We start from the raw sequence: 13,996 nt of genomic DNA, 5'->3' as shown, positions 1-13,996 counted from the left end.
ACAAAATTATATAACAAGGAGTGTGGTCACAGGGTGGGAAGTCAGTGAGGCCACTTTTGAAATCAGAAACAATCTCTCATCGTCTCCAATGTGCCAAGACTTTTGTGAGTACGAAGAGGACTAAACTGTTCTCTCTAATTTGTAGGAGTTTATAGATTGGTTAAAGAGAGAGATATGTGAAGACTGTTGCAATACAGAGCAAAGGGAATGAGCATGAAAATGAACACCTAGGGCTTGGCACCTGTAGCTCAGTGGTTAGGGCGCCAACTGCATACGCCAGGGCTGGCAGCTTCAAACCTGACCTGGTCCTGCTAAACAATAAAGACAACTATAACAAACAAACAAACAACAACAAAAAAATAGCTGGGCATTGTGGCTGGGCGTCTGTAGTCCCAGCTACATGGGAGGCTGAGGTAAGAGAATAGCTTGAGCCCAAGAGTTTGAGGTTGCTCTGAGCTGTGACGCCACGGCACTCTACTGAGGGTGACATAGTGAGATTCTGTCTCAAACAAACAAATGAACACCTTGATGTACAAAGGTCTAGAGCTATCTAACTTTCTTAATTTTTCTGCAATCACATTTAATTTGTGTCTAGAATCCCATTTTAATCCATAGCAAGATTTAATCAATTCTTAGTAAGGAATTGATTCTGAGTTACCTAAATTGACTCAGTGCTTATTCAGAGTTTAGAATCACATGGCTGATCTCACCCTTAGATCAGAGTTTCTTATCTAAGGTTAGAAACTCTAAGATCAGAGTTTCCCTCTCTCCTCATCACAGTTTCAGGGGGTCTTGACTGTGTTCTCAATTATCAGACTCGGGGATATGGGAAGATGAGTATTTCCCATGGTCCTTATTCTAAATACAGAGATCCTTCCTCCTTCATGAATGAGTTAATGTCTAAACCCAAATACATGCAACTATATCACAAATGTTAGAATATACAACTAGTGACCTTATCTAGAGATTAAAGCAGAAATAATAAAAAAGGATGAAATAAATTTTATGTTTGTACCAATATTTAATAAGTATCTGTGAAAAAAATATGAATGGTCATTTATTGATTTGCATCATTTCAGAGTATAAAGGGATGTTGACTTTTTTAGAAACTTAAATCAATATGAGCTTGGAAAAAGCACTAAAGGGCAAGTTGGGAGAACCTGAGCGCTAGCCTCCATTCACCCCCAGCCATGTGATTCTATCAAAGTCATTTCATTTCTCTGGCCTCATTTTCCTCATTTCTTTATTGAGAAGTTTGGGCTAGAGAAATATTTCAGTCCCTCCTGACACTCAAATCTCATAAGGCTTCAGAAATTGAAAAGGGCATAAGTGGCAGTAAGGAGAGAATGAGAAAGGGTGAAGAAGTGGGGCAGAGAAGCAGAGAGAATGAAAATCACAGTAAAAGGCTAAATAACCTCCCAGATTACAAGACATCTGGGGAAGATTTATTAACCTCACTAAACTGAAAGCTGTGACTGAATAAAGAGGGCATTTAAGCATAGTACGAATTAAATATTTTGGTGTTGCATAGCGATGTTTCTTCATGTGAAGACAAAGTTTTTGTAGTCAGAACACTACATGCCCCATTACAGCATAAATACGCAATTATTAAGTACCATAGCTCATTATAATTATCTTAATTAATGATATTTATCTAGGCTTTGTTTCTCAATGTTAACATTCTTTTCAGCAACTAAAATATTAAAGGAAAATGAGTCACTTTTAGATTCCCTAATAAGAATTATAAATGCCAACATATTCCAATTTGAAATATTATGATTAGTAATATTTCATAATATAGTTGGTCATGAATCATTTTAATAGATTTGCAATATGTGAAATGACAGATACTTTATTCAATGCTAATAAATGGCACTTGACCATACAATTGGTCAAGTTTAATATTATACAGATATTTTCAGAATATTTTAGCCATAGTTAACAATGACCCACATGAATTAGACTATGATTAATGTTGATTTAATGTAATTCTAAGTAAATAACATTTCTAGCTAAACTTGGCAGAAAAGGCAATGGACAGGGGACATCTGATATTATTTAAACTAGTGTGAGCTCTCTGTTTATCTCAAGAAACACAACCTATAATCTCATGTTGAAAAGCATTGAATTTAGGTTTTTTTGTGACCTTAACTTTTTTTTTTTTTATTAAATCATAGCTGTATACATTAATGTGATTATGGGGCACCATACACTGGTTTTATAGAACGTTTGACACATTTTCATCACACTGTTTAATAGCCTTCCTGGCATTTTCTTAGTTATTGTGTTAAGACATTTACATTCTACATTTACTAAGTTTCACATGTATCCTTGTAAGATGCACCGCAGGTGTAATCCCAACACTCACCCTCCCCCTGCCAACCTCCCTTTCCCTCTACCCCCTATTCTTAGGTTATAACTGGGTTATAGCTTTCATATGAAAGCCATAAATTAGTCTCATAGTAGGGCTGAGTACATTGGATACTTTTTCTTCCATTCTTGAGATACTTTACTAAGAAGAATATGTTCCAGCTCCATCCATGTAAACATGAAAGAGGTAAAGTCTCCATCTTTCTTTAAGGCTGCATGATATTCCATGGTGTACATATACCACAATTTATTAATCCATTAATGGAGCGATGGGCATTTGGGCTTTTCTCATGACTTAGCAATTATGAATTGGGTTACAGTAAACCTTCTGGTACAAATATCTTTGTTATGATGTGATTTTTGGTCTTTTGGGTATATGCCTAATAGAGGAATTATAGGATTTAATGGCAGGTCTAATTTTAGATGTCTAAGTGTTCTCCAAACATCTTTCCAAAATGAATGTATTAATTTGCATTCCCACCAGCAGTGTAGAAGTGTTCCCTTTTCTCCACATCCACGACAATATCTCTGATCTTGGGATTTTGTGATATGGGCTAATCTTTCTGGAGTTAGATGATATCTTAAAGTAGTTTTGATTTGCATTTCTCTGATGATTAAAGATGATGAGCATTTTTTCATAAGTCTGTAGCCCATGCTCCTGTCTTCTTTGGAGAAGTTTCTCTTCAAATCCCTTGCCCAGCCTGTGATGGGATCGCTTGTTCTTTTCTTGCTTATATGATTGAGTTCTCTGTGGATTCTGGTTATTAAACCTTTGTTGGAGACATAACCTGCAAATATCTTCTCCCATTCTGAGGGCTGTTTGCTTGCTTTACTTACTGTGTTCTTGGCTGTACAGAAGGTTTTTAGTTTGATCAGGTCCCAGTAGTGTATTTTTGAAGCTGTTTCAATTGCCCGGGGGGGTCCTCCTCATAAAATACTCGACCAGACCAATTTCTTCAAGGGTTTTTCCTGCACTCTCTTCTAGTATTTTTATAGTTTCATCTCTTAAATTTAAATCTTTAATCCAGTGAGTGTCTATCTTAGTTAATGGTGAAAGGTGTGGGTCCAGTTCCAGTCTTCTGCAGGTTGTCAACCAGTTCAGCCAGCACCATTTGTTAAATAGGGAATCTTTTCCCCACTGAATGTTTTTAATTGGCTTGTCAAAGATCAAATAGCAGTAAGTAGCTGGATTCATCTCTTGGTTCTCTATTCTGTTCCAGACATCTACTTCTCTGCCAGTACCATGCTGTTTTGATCACTATTGATTTATAGTATACTCTAAGGTCTGGTAGCGTGATTCCTCCTGCTTTGTTTTTATTTCTGAGTAATGTCTTGGCTATTCGAGGTTTTTTCTGATTCCATATAAAATGAAGAAGAATTTTTTCAAGATCTTTAGAGTATGACAGTGGGGCTTTAACAGGGATTGCATTAAAATTGTATATTGCTTTGGGTAGTATGGACATTTTAACAATGTTGATTCTTCCCAGCCATGAGCATGATATGTTTTTCCATTTGTTAACATTTTCAGCTATTTCTTTTCTTAGACTTTCATAGTTCTCTTTATAGAGATCTTTCACATCCTTTGTTAGATAAACTCCCAAATATTTCATCTTCTTTGGCACTACTGTGAATGGAATAGAGTCCTTGACTGTTTTTTCAGATTGACTATTGATGGTATATATAAAGGCTACCGATTTATGAATGTTGATTTTGTAACCTGAGACGCTGCTGTATTCCTTGATTACTTCTAAGAGTTTTGTAGTAGAGTCCCTAGGGTTTTCCAGATACACAATCATATCATCTGCGAAGAGTGAAAGTTTGATCTCTTCTGACTCTATATGGATACCCTTGATCGCCTTTTCTTCCCTAATTGCAGAGGCTAAAACTTCCATTACAATGTTAAAGAGCAGTGGAGACAATGGGCAGCCTTGTCTGGTTCCTGATCTGAGTGGAAATGATTTCAATTTAACTCCATTCAATACGATATTGGCTGTGGGTTTGCTGTAGATGGCCTCTATCAGTTTAAGAAATGTCCCTTCTATACCAAGTGTCTTAAGTGTTCTGATCATGAAGGGATGCTGGATATTATCAAAAGCTTTTTCTCTATCAATTGAGAGAATCATATGGTCTTTGTTTTTTAATTTGTTTATGTGCTGAATTATACTTATAGATTTACGTATATTGAACCAGCCTTGAGACCCTGGGATAAAACCGACTTGGTCATGATGTATAATTTGTTTGATGTGTTGCTGGATTCTGTTTGTTAAAATTTTGTTGAATATTTTTGCATCTATATTCATTAGTGATATTGGTCTATAATTTTCTTTTCTTGTTGCGTCTTTTCCTGGTTTGGGGTTCAGGGTGATGTTTGCTTCATAGAACGTGTTGAGGAGAGTTCCTCCTTTTTCTACATTTTGGAACAGGTTGAGTAATATAGGTACTAATTCATCTTTAAAGGTTTGGTAGAATTCTGACGTGAAGCCATCTGCTACCAGGCTTTTCTTTTTAGGGAGATTTTATATGGTTGATGCTATTTCAGAACTTGATATGGGCTTGTTCAACATTTCCACTTGATTCTGGCTAAGTCTTGGAAGGTGACATGCTTCCAAGTATTGGTCAATTTCCTTCAGATTTTCATATTTCTGAGAATAAAATTTCTTGTAATATTCATTAAGGATGTTTTCAATTTCGGAGGAGTCTGTTGTTATTTCGCCTTTGTCATTTCTGATTGATGAGATTAGAGATTTTACTCTTTTTTTCCTGGATAGGTTAGCCAAAGGTTTATCTATTTTATTGACCTTTTCAAAAAAAGCAACTTTTTGACTTATTACTCTGTTGTATACTTCTTTTGTTTTCAATTTCATTTAATTCTGCTCTAATTTTGGTTATTTCTTTTCTTCTACTGGGTTTGGGGTTGGAATGTTCTACCTTTTCCAGTTGCTTGAGATGTCCCATTAAGTTGTTAAGTTCCTTTCTTTCCGTTCTCTTGAGGAAGGCTTGCAGTGCTAGAGATTTCCCTCTTAGTACTGCCTTTGTGGCATCCCAGAGGTTCTGATAATTCATGTCTTCATTGTCATTTTTTTCCAAAAATTTGGCAATTTCCTTCTTAATCTCATCTCTGACCCAGCTATCATTCAGCATAAGGTTATTTAACTTCCATGTTTTTGTATGAGTACGCAGATTCCTGTTGTTACTGAGTTGAACTTTTATTCCATGGTGGTCCGAGAGGATGCAAGGAATAATTTCCATTCCTTTAAATTTACTGAGGTTAGACTTGTAACCTAAGTTGTGATCAATTTTGGAGTATGTTCTGTGGGCTGATGAGAAGTATGTGTATTCTGTTTTGTTGGGATGAAATGTTCTGTAGATGTCTGCTAAATCCAAATGTTGGATGGTTAGGTTTAAATCTAAGATTTCTTTGCTCAGCTTCTTATTGGAGGATCGATCCAACACTGCCAAAGGAGTGTTAAAATCTCCATCTATTATGGAGCTGGAGGAAATTAAGTTGCTCATGTCTGTTAGAGTTTCTCTTATAAAGTGAGCTGCATTCTGGTTGGGTGCATAGATATTAATAATTGAAATCTCATCATATTGTGCATTACCCTTAACAAATATGAATTGACCATTTTTATCCTTCCTTATTTTTCTTGGTTTAAAGCCTATTGTATCTGCACATAAAATTGCAACACCTGCTTTTTTCTGATTACCATTTGCCTGAAATATGGATGACCATCCTTTCACCCTGAGTCTATATTTGTCTTTTAAGGTAAGATGTGACTCTTATATGCAGCAAATATCTGGCCTGAGTTTTTGTATCCAGTCAGCTAACCTGTGCTTCTTTAGAGGAGAGTTTAAGCCATTTACATTAATGAAGAATATTGATAACTCTGGTAAAATTTTGGGTATCGAGTTTTTCGAAAGTCCAGTGGACATTTTTAATCCTTTCACCACTGTGGAATTTGGAGTTTGATCCGAAGTTTCTGAGTGAGTTTACTTTTTTTGGTAGAGGATTGGGCTGGTCATTATGGAGGATAGGTTTGAGAATATCCTGAAGAGCTGGTTTGGTTATGGCAAATTTCTTCAAAATACGATGTCATTAAAGTATTTGATTTCTCCATCATAAATGAAACTCGGTTTAGCTGGATACAGGATCCAGGGTTGAAAGTTATTTTGATTTAGGAGATTAAAGGCAGAAGAGATATCTGCAGTCATTATAATATTCTTTGCTTTGTAGGGAATGGATTTCTTACGTCTGGCTGCTTTCAGAATTTTCTCCTTCATATTAACTTTAGTGAAGTTAATTATGATATGGCTGGGGGATATCTTATTGGGATTGAGTCGTGCTGGGGTTCTGAAACTGTCTGCTATCTGAATTTTAGAATCTCTTGGCATGTCTGGAAAATTCTCTTTCATAATTTCATGGAGAAGGGCCTCTGTGCCTTGCGAGGCCACTTCGTCACTTTCAGGGATTCCAATGAGGCGGATATTAGCCTTCTTTGAATTATCCCAGAGCTCTCTGAGAGAATGATCCATTTTTGCTCTCCATTTCTCTTCATCTTTGAGAGTTTGGGAGCATTCAAAGGCTTTGTTTTCAATGTCAGAAATCCTTTCTTCTGCTTGCTCTACTCTGTTACTGAGGGATTCTACTCTATTTTTCAGATCTCTGAGGGCTGCAAATTCTTGCTTCAATGCGTCAAAATCTTCGGTGGTTTTGTCTTTAAATTTGTTAAATTCTTGAGACAACTTTTGAATTTTCCTCAAGTTTCTAATTCCGACTTTTGAATTGCTGCTTGAATTTCTAATCCCAAATTTTCCTCCATTTTATTAATATTGTTTGCAATCCAAATTCTGCATCTGTTAGTGTGGAAACTGTCCAGGCACAAGTACTTTCTCTGAAAGGTAATGTTCTCCAGGGAGCCAGTTCAAATTCCCTCAGCTGCAAAGGCAAGCAGACTGCCTCTGTCCCATGTATTTTCCTAAAGGCCTAAAGCCATATGGTCAGATAAAAAGGTTATCTGACCTTTTCCTTATCCTACCTTATGCAGAGGTAGGTTAAGCAGAACAGCAAATCCATAGAAGGTACACTGCAGCTATAAGAATTCCCAGGGTAGAAGAATATATGTTGGCATGGCAAATGGTTACTGATATATTGTTAAGGCTACAAAAACTGTTCACTCAATGATTTAAGATTTTTATGAACTGTTCACTCAATGATTTAAGATTTTTATGTATTAGTGCTCTAATACAACTAGAGCACTTGTGTCTTTTTTTATCGAAACTACATCATTCTATATATTGATTATAAGAAGTATTCCCATTTAGGAACATATTAAATTGAGGTTAATGCTCATGTTAGAATCAAGATAATATTCTCTGGTATATGTTGTATGTTATACTGAAATGTTTTTGTATTGAATGCTACATATTACATTATAACATATATTATGTGGCAAATTGTCTATTTTATATAATTTAAAATGTATAGTTATAGAATATAACTATACATTTTATGTAAGAACTGGAATAAACTCACAATGGAAATTTATTTCTTTACCTTTTCAGTGTTTTTGAACATTTTTCTTCCTTTATGAAGTATTGCTCTTGCAATTAGGAGGAAGAATTATTTAAATTTTAGATAAATGAATATTCTTAGGCTATTAAATAAATGAAACAGTCAACATGCTTGGATTTATTTATCTACTCTCCTGATTTTCTGATTTCTTGATGATGGAAATGAGATGGAAGAACTTTGGGAGTGCAGCCCAGACCTCACACTGGAAGGACAAAACTTGGGGTGTCTGAACAATCAGGGGTGCTGCCTGCATGAAGCCTTTGGTGGGAATTTTGGGGGAGGCAAATGTGAAACAGGCACAGTGACCAAAATAGAGCCTGGAAACCTGCCATAGTTGGGTTTGGATTGACATCAGCCATCCACTTTTGTGAGCACCATCAGCTCATCCAGAAGTAAGTGGTTCTACATGGCTGGCTGTTCTTTTAACAATGTCAGTAAAGGAGACCACAGCTAGCCCCAAACTACCAACTCTGGTGGGCTTAACAAGCTCTGAAATAAGTATATAGTAAACGGCAGTGTCCTGCCCTCCTCAAACACAACTACAAGGTCCAACTGGGAGAAGCTTGGAGTCAGCCTGACCATTAGCGCTCGTTCTTTAAGGATTAGGGCAGCCAAAGAGCCCTTCTTCGTACATCCTCTTCAGACAGACTTTTAGAGGCCAGCTGGTCCTTTCCCATGGACCCCCATCTTCTTCCACATTGTACCTTTCTTACTTGACCATGGCTTTAGCAGGGCAAGTTTTAAGGGGCAGAATTTGAAGAAAGGGAAGGAATTTAACCCTGATATTAAACATATATGTAATTTCAGAATTGGGACTGTTGAGCAAAAGGTTGGTCAGGCTTTTATTGCACTTTGCTTATTGAAGAGATTGTCTAAAAGAGTCTGAGGAAAGTTTTATTTAGGCGGCACCCATAGCTAAGTCGGTAGGGCTCTGGCTACATACACCGAGGCTGGCAGGTTCAAACCTGGCCCCGGCCAGCTAAACCAACAATGACAACTGCAACAAAAAAAATAGCTGGGCATTGTGGTGGGTGCCTGTAGTCTCAGCTACTTGGGAGGCCAACGCAAGAGAATTGCTTAAGCCCAAGAGTTTGAGGTTGCTGTGAGCTGTAACGCCATAGCACTCTACCCAGGGTGACACAGTGAGACTCTGTCAGTCCAGAGATAGCAGCAGGATTATTATCACTGGCAGATCTCTAAAACTGTGACACACACACAGGGCCTGTGCTTTTATTCAAGGTACAGTCAAGGGTAGAGATATAGGAACAAGAAGGCTGTACTCAAGGGATACTACGGGGAAAGAGGCTGGAAACAGATGAGCAAGACTGAGCTGGAAGTGAATACTTAAGGCTCCCAAAGAGGGCTTGGCCATCAAAAGAGAGTCAAAGACAAGAAAGTAGCCAAGGAAGAAGTGTCCAGGGGAGCAAAGAGGCTATTAGAGTAAAAGAGTGAAAATAAAATCAAAGGGAGCAAAAATCTGTATAAAATAGTATCAAATGGAGCAAAAATCTGTATAATTTTTTCCTACTCCATTAATAAGGGCCTGAGGTATGAGGGAATGATTTAAAAATAATAGAAATCTGTCAAGGATACAAGAACTTCTCCATCTCGGGAAAGGTCTAGGGAAAGGCCACCTGTAGCTCTAAGAAAGACAACCCAAGTCCTGCACCTACCCACCCCTCAACCATACTGGCAGAGCAGAGAAATTTAAGGGTCACAGGGGATTTTGGCTTCCACATGCAGCTATCAATGATACTTGCTATGTTTTGTTTCCAAATCTTAAATCTCTGTTTTGAAATTCTTTTAAATTTGCTGATGCATATTTCAATATACTGAGTATCAGAGGAAGAGTAATTGAAGTAGGGAAACAATTTCTTTAATATATGCAACTTCTTTTCTGGTAGGAGTATTTAAACTGGTGACTGACTCATGGACAAAAGGATTAGGCAAGGATTTCTTCATCGGAATGAAAAAAAGGGATGATGTTTATATAAGAAGTGCCAAAAGGGCATTTAAGAATTATCATGGAGCAATGAAACACGAATATCTGGAAGAAAGAGTAAAAATTAAATAATCAAGTTAAATCATTTCATACATTTATGGAATAATATCTGCTATATGCTAGACTTATATCAGGTGTCGGTCATATAACATTGAACCAAATGCATTCTTACACCTAGGGCATTCAGAGCTAGTGGAAAAGCCAAGCTTATAAAATAAATGAATGAATGAATGAATAAATAAATGGCATACATTGTGGCAGATTCTCTTAAAGTTAAGGGTATGAGGTAGTACAAAAGAAAAGTTGTCAATTCTACCTGCCTCTCATACCTTTCGTAGTGACAAAGAAAAAATGTAGTAGAATTACATGGAGGGGAAGAAATTGGATAGCTTTGATCATACTAACATTGAGATACTTCTGGCTAATGATCAAATTCCATTGAACATAACCTATTCAATCTATTTACGGTTCCTATAACAGAAAGTAAATTTACAAAGCATTTTTTATTTGTAGTCATAGATAAATTTTATCAAATAAGTTTGCAAGTGATACAATGGTTTTCTGTGCTTTGAAAATACATTTCAGAATTTGTGCTATAACCTGTCATTCTCCCACCCACACCCTAACCTTCAGGAACTTGAAATAGATAGTCCTTGAAACAGTACATTTGATATCCATTTTAAAAATCTCTTATTATTTATTTACAATGGCTTGTCTCTTGTGCAGCTGAGCTGCTTTAAGCAAAAGGAAGATAAATGTTCTAACCCAGACTTCAGGCTGAGTTGGAACCTTAGCTCATACCTCAACAGAATGTCTTCTTAGGAATCATAACCTCCTTCAAGAGTTATAGAATAAATGAGTGACTTATTGTTATCCTGTAATTAAGTCCCTTTGGTTGCTTTAAATAACTCTCTAGAGCTTGCTTCTAATTTTTTTTTCATTGACGTTTTAGAAAAGATGCCATGGAAACACATTACTTTCATCATAGACAATACTCATTAAAAACTTTAGAAAATGTTTATTTCTCTGCATAAAATTCACAGTGATTAATAAATACCTATAATTGTCCTCTCATTGTTAAAAATACTTATTAGTCAGAATAGGCCTTTGGTCAAGGTATTATAAGAAAATTTTAAGCTCTTATTATGTATCTCAGGTTGATAATAGGAGTCTAAGTACTCTATCAACCTGCTTATTATTATAAAAAAGTAATATGCAAGCTTATATATAAAATACAAAATACAGATCCAGGTCTGTCAGGGAGTAATGCCAAGGGGGAATGGTGACACTCAGGGTCTACATGTCCAAAATGAAATATCAGAGTGGTTAGGATTTGACACGGACACCATTCTATGACCATTGAGATGTTAAAAGATGACAATAGCAAAATGGTCCATGGAATTACTAGATTTTCTTTCACAACCTGCAGTTTTCTTGTGGTCTGACCCCAACAATGTTTGTCCTTAGACATCAGGAAATAACAACAAGAAAAAGTCACGAACAATTCAAACAGAAAGAAAAGGAATTTTTGAAAAGAAGGTGAGAGAATAAAAAATTTTAGTGAGCAATTTACAAAGACACATAGAAGGTAATAATTATGACTACTTATATATTATATTACTAGATAGAAAGGAGGCATTCAAAGTTCGATCTCTGACGCTGAGACAAATGCTGGGTAATTCCTTTCTCAGCAGAAAGTAATAGCCAACATAAGTTTTATGACTTGTGAAAAGTATTCAGTTATCTTATTACAACATTTCTAAAAATTAATTTCTGTGATAGCTAGCTAGCTTGCTAGACACTTACAGGAGGAATCTCAGTACAAAATCTCAGATGTGCATGAAATGAGATAGCATAGTTTTATGGAAATGATTACATTTCTACTTTTAACTACTGTTTCACTGGATGGTAGAAAATTAATTTAATTTCTTTAGATTCAGCATAATGTTGAGGTAGCAAGGCATAGGTCTAAAACCAATGGTGTGTGGATAAACCAGATCTAGAAAAAACAAACAAATAAATGCCCCTGATTAAAGGCACCCCATGGGGATATTTCCAGTTTGGTTCCAGATCTCCAGAATAAAGTGATTATTATAATAAAGTGAGGTGCACAGATTTTTTGGTTCCCCAGGACATACAAAAATTACATTGACACTGTACTGTAGCCTGTTAAATATCCAATAGCATTTTGTGTAAAAAATAAAGTACCTACTTTAATCAAAAATATTTTATAACTAAAAATATTTTATGGCTAAATGATGCCAACAGTCTTCTGAGGCCTCAGTAAGTTATAATCTTCTTGCTGGTGGAGGGTCTTGCTTCTATTTTGATGACTGCTAAGTGATCTGGATGGTGATTATTAAAGGGTTGGGTGGCTGTGGCAAGTTCTTAAATTAAGACAACAATGAAATCTGCTACATCAATTGACACTCTTTCACAAAAGATTTCTCTATAGCTGTTAAGTGTATTTTATTCGCAGTAGAACTGTGTCAAAAGTGGACTCAATCTTCTCAGTCTGTGCCTCATCAGCTAACTTTATGAATGTTCTAAATTCTTCGTTGTAATTTCAACAATGTTCACAAAATCTTTCTGGGGAGTAGATTACATCTCAAGAAACCATTTTCTTTATTTATCCATGAAAAGCAACTTCATCTATTCAAGTTTGATAATGAAATTACAGCAATTAGTCACATCTTCAGGCTCCCCTTCTATTTCTCGTTCTCTTACTATTTCCACTGCATCTTCAGTTAGTTCCTCAACTGAAGTCTTAAACTCCTCAAAGTTATCTGTCAGGGTTGGAGTCAACGTCTCCCAAACTCCTGTGAATGTTGATATTGTGTCCTCCTCAAGGGACCATGAATGTTCTAAGGGCATCTAGAATGGTGGATACTTTCTAGAATTTTTTTGATTTATTTTACCCAGATCCATCAGAGGAATTACTTTCTATGGCAGCTATATCTTACAGAATATATTTCTTAAATAAATAAGACTCGAAAGTCAAAAAGACTCCGTGATCTATAAGCTGAAGAATGAATGTTGTGTTAGCAAGCTTGAAAACCAACATTAATCTCCTTGTACATCTCCATCAGAACTTCTGAATAGATGCATTCTATTCTATGCCAATGAACCATGATATTTTGAAAGGACTGTTTTTTTCTGAGCAGTAGGTCTTGATAGCATGCTTAAAATATTCAGTAAACCATGCCATAAAAAGAGGTGCTGTCATCCAGGCTTTGTTTTTCCATTTATAGATCACAGGCAGTGTCTTTAATAGGATAATTCTTTTTTGTGTGTGTGTGGTTTTTTTTTTGGCCGGGGCTAGGTTTGAACCCACCACCTCCGGCATATGGGACCAGCACTCTACTCCTTGAGCCACAGGCGCCGCCCAATAGGATAATTCTTAAGGGCCTTAGAATTTTCAGAATGATAAATGAGCATTTGCTTCGATTTAAAATCACCAGCTGCCATCAACCCCTAAACAAAAGAGCCAATCTATCTTTGAAGCTTTGAAACCAGGCATTGACTCCTCTTTCCCTGCTATAAAAGTTCTAGATGGCATCTCCTTCCAAAAGAAAGCTGTTTCATCTACATTGAAAATATATTGTTTAGTCTAGCCACCTTTACCAGTAATTTTAGCTAAATCTTCTGGATAACTTGCTGTAAGCGTCTATCAGGGGTCCTCAAACTACGGCCCGCAGGCTACATGAGGCGGTGTGATTGTATTTGTTCCTGTTTTGTTTTTTGACTTCAAAATAAGATATGTGCAATGTGCATAAGAATTTGTTCATACTCTTTTTTTTTTTTTTAATTGTTGAGGATTCATTGAGGGTACAATAAGCCAGGTTACACTGATTACAATTGTTAGGTAAAGTCCCTCTTGCAATCATGTCTTGCCCCCATAAAGTGTGACACACACCAAGGCCCCACCCACCTCCCTCCTTCTCTCTTTCTGTTTCCCCCCCATAACCATAATTGTCATTAATTGTCCTCATATCAAAATTGAGTACAGACAAATGGCTAACAAACACATGAAAAAATGTTCATCATCTCTA

This window comes from Nycticebus coucang, chromosome 15 (assembly GCF_027406575.1).
Source record: "Nycticebus coucang isolate mNycCou1 chromosome 15, mNycCou1.pri, whole genome shotgun sequence".
Classification (NCBI taxonomy): Eukaryota; Metazoa; Chordata; class Mammalia; order Primates; family Lorisidae; genus Nycticebus; species Nycticebus coucang.
Note: the sequence above shows the minus strand (reverse complement) of the source record.